Genomic DNA, 10,725 nt, shown 5'->3' with positions numbered 1-10,725 from the left:
CCAATTAAGCGGAACAGACATCCAACCAATCAGAACAGCTTTCTGTTCTTATTGCCACATCAGAACATAGTAGCTGAATGTCAGCCTTGACCATGGGGTATGGTAAAAATTAGCTGCTGTTACATAGAATAGGAATAAAAAAATAATTTTTTTCTCCTAAATTTAAATTGGATATGTATTTTTTATGTCACAATGGAAAGAATATGAACTTGGAGTCAGTCTTATTAAAATTCTGGTACTATCTTTTACTCATTTGTGAAATTTGTCTGATCTAGGCTTGTTTGAGGATTAGTGATAATTTATATGTATAATATAACATGATGGAGAAATTCAGTAGAAGATGGCCATCATTTTTATGTAGTAGGCCCCAGAAGCACATATTCTCTGCTTAGTTTATACTTAATTAATCCCACATTTCTATCCCTTTGTTTGCTACAACTGTAATTCTTTAGAGTAGTTGACATTAGTTTAACTTATTGTCTAAACTCATATTTTGGTTGCCTGGCATATAGTATAAATCCATAAGTGTACGGGCTGAGTTTAATTTTTCCATATAGTGCTAAAAATTTCTAGATAGCTATACTTCAGTTTTCTAAACTTTAATAATTTTACTAAAGTAATATGAATAGTTTAAAAAGCATCATATTATTAAGATGCTTATGATAATTAATAATATTTTTATTTCTGGTCTTTCATTAGCTGTGATTTTTTAAAAGAACAGATGAAGGCAAGAAAAAAGAAGGGAAAGTAAGAGAGTATTTCAGCCACATCCATTCTTTAGGTCACAATGGTTTAAGTCCTTTTTTTCCTTTGAGAATTGCACAATTGATAGCAAGCTCCTGTGGGTTCACTGACAGAATTTAGGAACAAAATGTGACCATGAAGGCCAGGGGGATGAAGTAGCTATATAAATCTGGAAAAAGCTTGAGGTAGCAGCTATTTTTTTTTTTTCTTCTTAATTTTACCTTGATTTTGAAATGTTTTCCCTTTGCTCATTATGATTCCTTCTCAGTTATCATTACCTTTGGCAGCTTTCCTAAGGAAAGTAAAAGTTGTCAAGTGAATATAAATTAAAATGCCTGGAGATAAAAGTTGGGAGGAAGAGTGAGAATACAAATGAAAAGGAGAAGGAGAAATAATTGAGTTGTGAGCTATGTAGTTGTGAACTATAAGAACCTCCCTGTAATCTACACTGAAAGAAGTATAACATGGGCTCACCACAGAAGCCTGCCTTACAGACCAGCTGTACCCCTACTGAGCTCTGTGCTCTTTTCCTCATGCTTAAGATGATTTATTTTTTAAAGGAGGAAAAGTTCATTTAGGGGCTCATGGTTTCAGAAGTCTCAATCCATAGATAGCAGGCTCTATTCCTCTGGGCTCAGGGTGAGGCAGAACATCATGGCAGAAGAGTGTATCAGAGGGAAACAGCTCACATGGTGATCAGAAAGCAGAGAGAGGTCTCCACTTGCCAGATACAAATATATAGGCCAGAGCCACGCCTCCAATGCCCCACCTTGTCTAGCCACACCCTACCACTTCAGTTACCACTCAGCTAATCACTATTACGGAATTAATTCGCTGACTGGGTTAGGACTCTTAACAACCCAGTCATTTCTCCTCTGAACCTTCTTGCATTGTCTCACACCTGAGCTTTTGGGGTACACTCACATTCAAACCATAACATTCCAGCCCTGGCCCCCAAAAGCTCACACTCATCTGACAATGTAAAATACATTTAGTCCATTCCCCAAACTCCCTATAGTGTCAACTCTTCCAAGATTGCTCAAAGTTCAAGTCCAAAGTCTTCTCTGAACCTCAAGGCAATCTTGCATTTTGAGGTCCTGTAAAAATAAAAGCAATTTACAGGTATACAATATATAATGGTACAGAGTAAATATTTCCATTCACAAAATTAGGGGCATAGAAACAAGAGATAGGACCAAAGCAAGACCAAAAATCCAGCTGAGCAAACAAGTCTTGTAGCTCCATATCCAGCAACTGGGACATATGGCATTGTGGTATTCTCTCCAAAGGGCTTGTGAAGTTCCACCCCTGTGGCTTTGTTGGTTGCAGCCCAAGTGGCCTTCCTGTTGGCTTATTTCTGCTAGATTCTTGCAGTTTTCCTAGAATGATGTCCCATGTTACAAGCATTTCTTAATCTTGGGGGTTTCCACTGCAGCTTCAGCTTCCTCGTCATATCTCCACACTTTGCTTTCTCAGGGTGCCCACAGGGACTCTGACCCTGCCGAACCTTGCCTGCACTCCCAGACCTTCCTTTGAAATCTTCGTAGAAGCCTCCATGACCCTCTAACTTCAGCATACAGCATTCCTGTAAAACCAGCACCATGTGGTTGATGCCAAGGTCTGCCACCATCTAGAGCAGTAGCCAAGCCTCCAGACACCCTGGCTGTAGCAACCTCTGAGTGCCTGAGTAGCTGAGCATGTTGAACAACTTCCTAGGCCCCTTGTGCAAGAAGGGTGCCCCACTGGTCTCTTCTCAAGAGAATTTTCTCTTTTATTCCCTTGAGCTTGAGCTAGGTATGGTCTTGCCAGTTCCTGAAGCAATCTTTCTTATTGTCTCTGAGCAAAATCTTCAGGATTTATTTAGTGGCATAATGTTTTTAACACTTGCAACTTCCTTATCCCCAGTTTTATTCCTGCTTTTCAAGTTCAAGTTTTTCAAATATTTCTGCTTTGTTTTCTACTCCTGAATATCAGAATAAATTTGGCTAAAAGCCACCAGCAATATCCATGCCACTTCCTAAATGCTATGCTATCCCAAAATTTCTTCTACCAGATTAAGAAGTACATTGCTTTTAAAATCAGCCTCACAGAAAGTCTCAGGATACAGGCAAAGTGAAGACAATTTCTCAGTCAGAACATAACACTAATAGCCTCTACTCCAGATTTTAATAGGATCCTCCTTTTCTGAACCCTCTTGAGCCCTGTCTTCACAGTCCTGTTGGCATTCTGTTCTTTTGAGTTCCCATCAGAATTGGCCATTAATCTCTACTTACAGTAATCCAAAGTAATCCAAGCTTGTGCTGCTACACATCTCAAAATTCCTCCTACCAATTCCAAAAAGCCATAGCACGATCGCCTGGCATGCGTGCGGCCCGGGTTCAATCCTCAGCACCAAATACAAACAAAGAACAGCACCTTTTAGGGTCTGAGGGATGGGGAAGGTATCATTAGTTTTCTATGCTTTTGTAACAAAGTACTTCAAATTGAGCCATTTAACAAGCAGAAATTTATTGTCTCATACTTCTGGAAGCTAGAAGTCTTAGCTCAAGGTTGATTACTTCAGAAGGCTCTCTCTTTGGCTTACAGATAACAATCTTCTCTATGTCTCTTCACGTTTTCTTCCCTTTCTGTATTCCTGTATCCAAATTCCTTATCTTATGGGGCCTACCATGATGATGTCATTTTAACTTGACCCAATCTCCAAATAAGGTCACATTCTGATACACTGGGAGTTAGGACTTCAGCATATGAATCTTGGGAGGATGTAATTCAATTCTCAACAATTATCACTGTATCACCAAAAATACATAAACATAGAATTGATCAAATTATATTCAAGTATGAGTATGTCAAAATGAATCCTACTATTATATATAATATTATGTGCCAATAAAAATACTAAAAAGCAATAACAAAAAATGAATATTTAGTAAGCAGTTGCTGCAGGAATAAATATTAGTATGGGTCTAATATTTTTATATTTAATGCCAATCTTTTTTTTTTTTTTGCATTCATGTAATTCAGTCAATAGATCTCAGCATCTTTGATGGGTCAGCCATCAGGAATATTTTATTGATTGTGTTTCTTTTGTATCCTTATGTTTGCGTGTAAGTCTAATATTTTCCCAACATTTCTATGGCAGTTAATACCAATCTTGTTAATTAACTTTGGTCTTAATAATTTGTTTTGGTAAATTTTATTATGTGTAAACATATATGTATACAATTATATCACACATTCTGAAAAATGTGCAAATTGTAAATGTAGAGCTCAATGATTTTCACAAAGTGTGACCAACCCACAAAGAAATAGAACACCACTGGAAGGTTCCAATCTGTACTGTCCTTCTCCCCAAAGTAGCTACTCTCCTGAATTTTTTTACCATAGATGAATGTTGCCTGATTTTGAATTTTATATAAAAAAATAATGCATTTATTCCTTTGTGTCTGGCTTTTTTTTTTTTTTTTGCTCTTTATTATTTTTGTGGGACTTTTCCATGTTGTGTGTAGTTGTAGTTACTTATTCTCATTGCTATTTGTTAGTCTGTTGTATAAGTATACATGTTTCTACTATAAGTGAACACGTAAATTGTTTCCAGTGTGGGGCTAAAACATAGTGGGCCCATAAGCATTCTAATACGTGTTTTATGTGCTCCATGTGTGCATTTCTTTCTATTGGATAAGTGATCATGTTAATCGCCTCTGAGCTACTGTGAAGTATGTGTAATAGAAATTATTTGTATATTTTTGTTTATTTTTCTTTCCAAATTTATGGGTTTCTTCATTTCTTACATAGGGCACTTCTTTGCTTCTCATGTAAAGTCAAGAACAAAATTCTTTCAATGCTCTTGAGTGCTGACACTGTGCTAGCAATTTTTTTAATAACTTTATTTTATTTATTTTTATGTGGTGCTGAGGATCAAATCTCTGAGCCAATCCCAACCCTATGCTAGCAATTTTTTTTTTTTTTTGCGGGGGGGTAGGGTACCAGAGATTGAACTCAGGGGCACTGAGCCACATCTCTAGCCCTGTTTTGTATTTTATTAGAGACAGGGTCTCACTGAGTTGCTTAGCGCCTTGACAAATTGCTGAGGCTGGCTTTGAATTCACAATCTCTTGCCTCTACCTCCCAAGCTGCTGGGATTACAGGCATGTGCCACTGCCCCTGGCCTAGCAATGTTTAATATATGTTCTTATTAAATTTTCTTAACAATTTTTATGGTAGATATCTCCAATTTTTAGACTCCCCCCATATCCCCCCCAAAAAAAATCACTCTGCAGTATCTATAGAGGCCTGCCTGGTACTATTGTAAATTAGTGAAATATATCAAACTTACACATAGGGGGATCTGAGTAATTTTTGAAAGGGAGGGACAATTATGATAAATTCCAGTCAGTTTTTATTACACAGGATTATGGAAATGTTGTCTGATGTATGTAGGCCTGATTTTCAGAATACTGTGTGGGCCACACAAGTTACTTCTACAGACCAAGATTGAGCTGGGCAGCATCAATTTGAAGCCTCTCTCCTAAACTCAGAAGACCAAGCTTAATTTCTTGTGTTTATCAACTTTAAATTAAACACTTTGAATATGAAAGTTAAAAAAATGTTTTTTTTTTCATTCAGAAAAAGCTGCCGTAGAGTACCCACTTTATTTTATTTTTTTATTTTTTGAAAATTGAGGATGTTGAGTTTTTTTTTTTTTTTAAAGAGGGAGAGCACGCACGAGAATTTTTTAATATTTATTTTTTAGTTTTCAGCGGACACAACATCTTTGTATGTGGTGCTGAGGATCGAACCTGGGCTGCATGCATGCCAGGCCAGCGCTCTACCACTTGAGCCACATCCCCAGCCCGAGTACCCACTTTTTTGATGTACCTGTATTGCGGATCTAGTATGGAGGCTATTTTGATTTCTAATGTCAAGGAACTTGAAAGGTAGCACACATGTAATTTGTGTGTAGAAAGAAGAAAAGATACACAAGTAATGCTGACATCTTTTTCTCTAAAGAATTAATTTACCAATATCATTCCCCAACTATATTGCCAGAAGGGTGGTTAAGAAGCAATATTAAAGTTGTTTTTTTTTTTAAAAGAGGCTACTGAGATACAGCTTGAAGATTTCCCTACGTGATTCTTATATCTCTATTCAGTTACTCTTTAGTAGAATTTCCTCTGTGGTTGTGGGGATTTGCCATTACCACGTTTATCAAAATACTTGTGGCAGAAATCACCACCAAGCATTTTCAGTCCTCTACTGGGTGCAAACTCTACCTTTCAGGCTCTCATCTATAATAATGGGGAGAAGCCATGTTTTTAATCCAAGGAGCAGTTATATGGATTATATTCTGTTATTTTGTTTGCTTGGATGAAATCTTAAAGGTACTATAAATAGGGCCAGCTTTAGTTAAATTTGGGCTTATGTGAAGTCCATCTCACCCTCTTGTGGTTTGAACATGTCCCCCAAAGTTCATACGATGGAAACTTGATCCACACTGTGGCATAGCTGGGAGGCTGGGTTAATGCCATTATAAAGGGAATGGGCTTCTTATTGAGGAGGTAGGTGCTTAGAATGTGACAGCTTTGGCCCTTTGTGCTCTCTCATGCCCATGTGCTGCCTCCTGCCGTGTGTATGATGAAGCAAGAAGGCCCACACCAGATGCCAGCACCTTGGTCTTGGACTTCCAATCTCCAGAACTGCAAGCCAATAAATTTCTGTTCATTATCAATTACTGGTCTACTGTTTTCTATTACAGTAGCACAAAATAAACACTCCAATTCTGGTGGCATATAGATCAAGATTTCTGAGCTGGGCATGGTGGCACATGCCTGTAACCCCAGGGGTTCAGGAGGTTGAGACAGAACAATCTCAAGTTCAAAGCCAGCCTCAGCAATTTAGTGAGGCCTTCTCTCTAAATAAAATACAAAATAGGTTCAGTGGTAGAGTGCCCCTGGGTTCAATCCCCAGTCAAAACAAATTTATATATATATATATATATATTTTTTTTAATAATGCCAGATATATATAATTTATATTCATATATATAATTTGTATTGCTATATATATATATATATATATATATATATATATATGTAAAATTTGTATTCTTAGGAATATGGCCCTTAAAAGAAAAAAGTTACTCTACATTATTTATAAATATATATCTGACACTATATCCTATTCATGTTTTCCTGGAATTCTTTGCTCACCACACATATTCACATTCACTTCACACTTTTTTTTTTTTTTTTTTTTTGGTGAAGTGATTGAACACAGGTCAGGGCCTTGCACATGCTAAGCATGTGCTCTACCACTGAGCTGAGGAACTCATATCTCCAGTAGCAGATACAAGAATAAAGCACATATCTTTCTTTTTATTTTTTTAAATTAGGGTTTTATAGTTATACAGTTTTATAGTATTTGGGTTAATCCCCACAAACTTGTATGTTCATGGAATTCTATTTTAGTTCATGAGTCTCCCTTTTCTCTCCCTTTCCTCCCATCCTGCCTTCCCTCTCCCATTCTCTTTCCTCTACTTGACTTCCTTTCACTCATTAATTTATATTTGATTGGTTCTTTATATTATCCTATTCTTCCCTCCCCATTTCATTTATTTTACTCTAGTTTCCACATATGAGAGAAATCATTGAACCTTTGAATTTCTATGTTTGGCTTATTTCACTTAGTGTGATATTCTCCACTTCCATCTATTTACCAGCAAATGCCATAATTTCATTTTTTCTTTTATAGCTGAGTAGAACTCCATTTTGTGTGTGTATATATATAGAGAGAGAATAATTTCTTAATCTATTCACCCATTGATGAGCATCTGGGTTGATTCCATAATTGAGCTATTGTGAATTGTGCTACAGTATGCTAATCACAATAGCCCATATCTTAAACCCAAGTGATACATCAGCTAGACATTAGTAGGATTATGGCTGCATTCATTGTGGTTTGTAATTTATGAAAGAATTGCTCAACGTGAACATTTTATAAGTTATAATAATACTGAAGTAGTCATGTTGAAGATATCTTGCTGAGAATGTTCTGAAATGAATCACCAACTCCCAGCAAATGTAAGGTTTGCCTGATGCAAGGTATGTCTGTGTCTTCAGGGTAATAGCACATACCAAAAATTCTCGTTTATACTCATCTCTGCCTAAATGCTAATTTGAGCAATGGAAATAATTTTGAAGTATATCATTAAGAAAACTATACATTTTGAGCATGTGTAGAAAATGAAGACAAAAAAAGGTTGAAAGAAAGGGATCATTCAGTTTTGGAAGAAAACAAAAGTACAATCACAATCCATTCGGCCTGTGAGTATGTAAAGGCCCTCACATTAAAGATACAATCAACTTTAATCCACATCAGGTAAAGAACTAAAGAATAAGCTTTTTTTTTTTCCTTCCTAGTATTGGGAATCAAACAAGTCCTTGAGCATGCTAAGCAAGCACTCTTATTACTGAGTTATATCCATAGCCTAAGAATAAACTTTTTTCTTTTTTTTTTTTAAAGAATAAACCATTTTAAATTGAGACAAAAATTTGCTGAAAGTGGAGACTGTGAAGGCTGATACTGGATGAATGAGGAAAGTTGTAGGAGTTTTTTTGTTGTTTTGTTTTGGGTACTGGGGTTTTAACCCAGGGGCTCTTTACTACTGAGCTACATCCCCAGTCTTTTTTTATGTTTTATCTTTATTTATTTTTTTAAAATGTTTTTTGAGTTGTAGATTGACACAATGCCTTTATTTTATTTGTTTGTTTTTTTATGTGGTGCTGGGGATCAAACCCAGTGCCTCACTCGTGCTAGGCAAGTGCTCTGCCACTGAGTCACAACCCCAGCCCTATGGTTTTATTTTTAGACAGGGTCTCGCTACATTGCTGAGGGTCTTGCTAAATTGCTGAGACTGGTCTTGAATTTGCAACCCCCCTGCCTCAGCCTGCTGAGCCTCTGGGATTACAGCTGTGCGCCACCACACTTGGTTTAGGAGTATCTGTTCTTATGGAATTAAAAAATTAACTAGTTTCCTTCCTCAGTGTCATATGATTATAGTAGTTCTGAATGTTGGAGAACAGCCCTCAAGAAAGTTTTTTGAGCTAGTCTTTTTGGTCAAGGGCCATGCAAGATCATTTAATTCAATAACAATTTCCTGATTATCTATTAAAAGGTTAATAAGACATCCTACATATCTGTGGGTACTTGCAATCTAGAAACACAGGTAAACACAAACAATTGTAACACAAACTGGGAAGCATTAAAATGGAAGCATAATAATAGGTTTCTTTGGTTAGGACTTATTAGAATGTAGTACCAATTTGACTCAGTAGATGGCAGCAGAATTGCCAGTGACACCACAATGTGAATTGTTTTGGGGGGAAGAAAGAGAGCTTTTTGTTGGTCTTATTGTTGCTGCTTATTTATTTTTAATATGGTTATTCTGGTTGGAAAGCTTGGATTGCTTGAGGACTATTGTTGGAAATTTGTATTCTTAGGAAGATGGCCCTTTAAAGAAAAAAGTTACTCTACATTAAAATATTTTAAAGTCCTAGCTCTTTTTCTTTTGAGCTTTTCAAAAGAAGCAGAGGCTAGGATGGGGTGAGTAGAATGAATGGGACCTCCAGAGGAGGGCTTTGTTTGCTAGACATTGGATTTCTTTTCAAGGCACTTCAAAGACTTTATTGTAGTAGAATCCTGCTCCTTACACAGAGATCCCACACTGTTAGAAGCTTGACCAGATCCTTAAGGTTTGGCTGACTTTTCTATTTGTGCTGCTTTGGGTTGAAGCACAAACTGGCTGAAAAGTTGTTGCTGATGCCATAACTGTAGCTATGAAACAGTTTGGCATGCCTAGTCTATTATTTAGGAAACTAAGGTGGGCTGGGATTGTGGCTCGCCTAGCACGGGTGGGGCCCGGGTTTGATCCTCAGCACCACATAAAAAAAATAAAGGCATTGTGTTATTAAAAAAAAAGAAAGAAATGTAGGTGTAAAAATACAACAGGCTGGTCAATTAACTGTTAGAGTGTGGGAAGTTTTTTTCCCCAAAACCATTGAAATGTTTTTCAAAACTAATTGAAGAAGGAATCTGCTTCTTCTGTGTGCCTAATGTTCAACCCTGGATTCAAAATAGGAAAGTGAGATTATTACAGAGTTGAAAGCAAGAGGCATCTCTTTATGCCTCTGAACAAGACCCTGACCTTGGGACTAATTCTGAGATTCCTTGTTGTTTTCTGATCAGGCCTACTAGCTTGCAGATATATCCCCATATAACACATGGCTTTTAAAGGGAGCTTATGAGCCAAGGTTAAGCTTGGTTTCACCTCACAGTTGGGGCTTCCTTTGTTTCCACCTCTACCTTCATCTAATAGAGGGTAGTGAACTTGTCATTTGAGCACCTTGAAATTTCTCCAAGAGTGTCTAAAGGAGGAGAAACAACAGTGTTTGAAGCTTCTTGAGGAAGTGAGTACATTTAGGACATGAAATTATTCATAAGTCAAGGTTTCTCAAATTCAGTACTGTTGACATTTGGGGCAGGACATTGCTGTATGGGGCTGTCCTGTGCCCTGTAGGCTGCTGAGCAGCATCTTGGCCTCAATCCGCTAGATGCCAGTAGTTTTTCTAATGAGTATAAAAATTCCGCTAATCTACAATTAAACATATTATTGGGTGATTCTACTGAAAGAGGGTCAAAGATAGAAAATAATTGAATATGCCTTCTTTATCTTTCTTGTGCATAAATCACCATTTACCATGAAGATCCGAAAGCACCATGAGTTAACTGCAGAGAAACAAAACAGGGCTTACCTCACTTTTAATTGATAACTCAGGGATACTCATCAAGAAGGAAGTTGGGGCTGGGGTTGTGGCTCAGTGGTAGAGCACTTGCCTAGCATGTGGGAGGCACTGGGTTCAATCCTCAGCACCACATAAAAATGAAATAAAGGTATTGTGTCCATCTACAACCAAAAAATATTAA

This window comes from Urocitellus parryii, chromosome 12 (assembly GCF_045843805.1).
Source record: "Urocitellus parryii isolate mUroPar1 chromosome 12, mUroPar1.hap1, whole genome shotgun sequence".
NCBI lineage: Eukaryota > Metazoa > Chordata > Mammalia > Rodentia > Sciuridae > Urocitellus > Urocitellus parryii.
Note: the sequence above shows the minus strand (reverse complement) of the source record.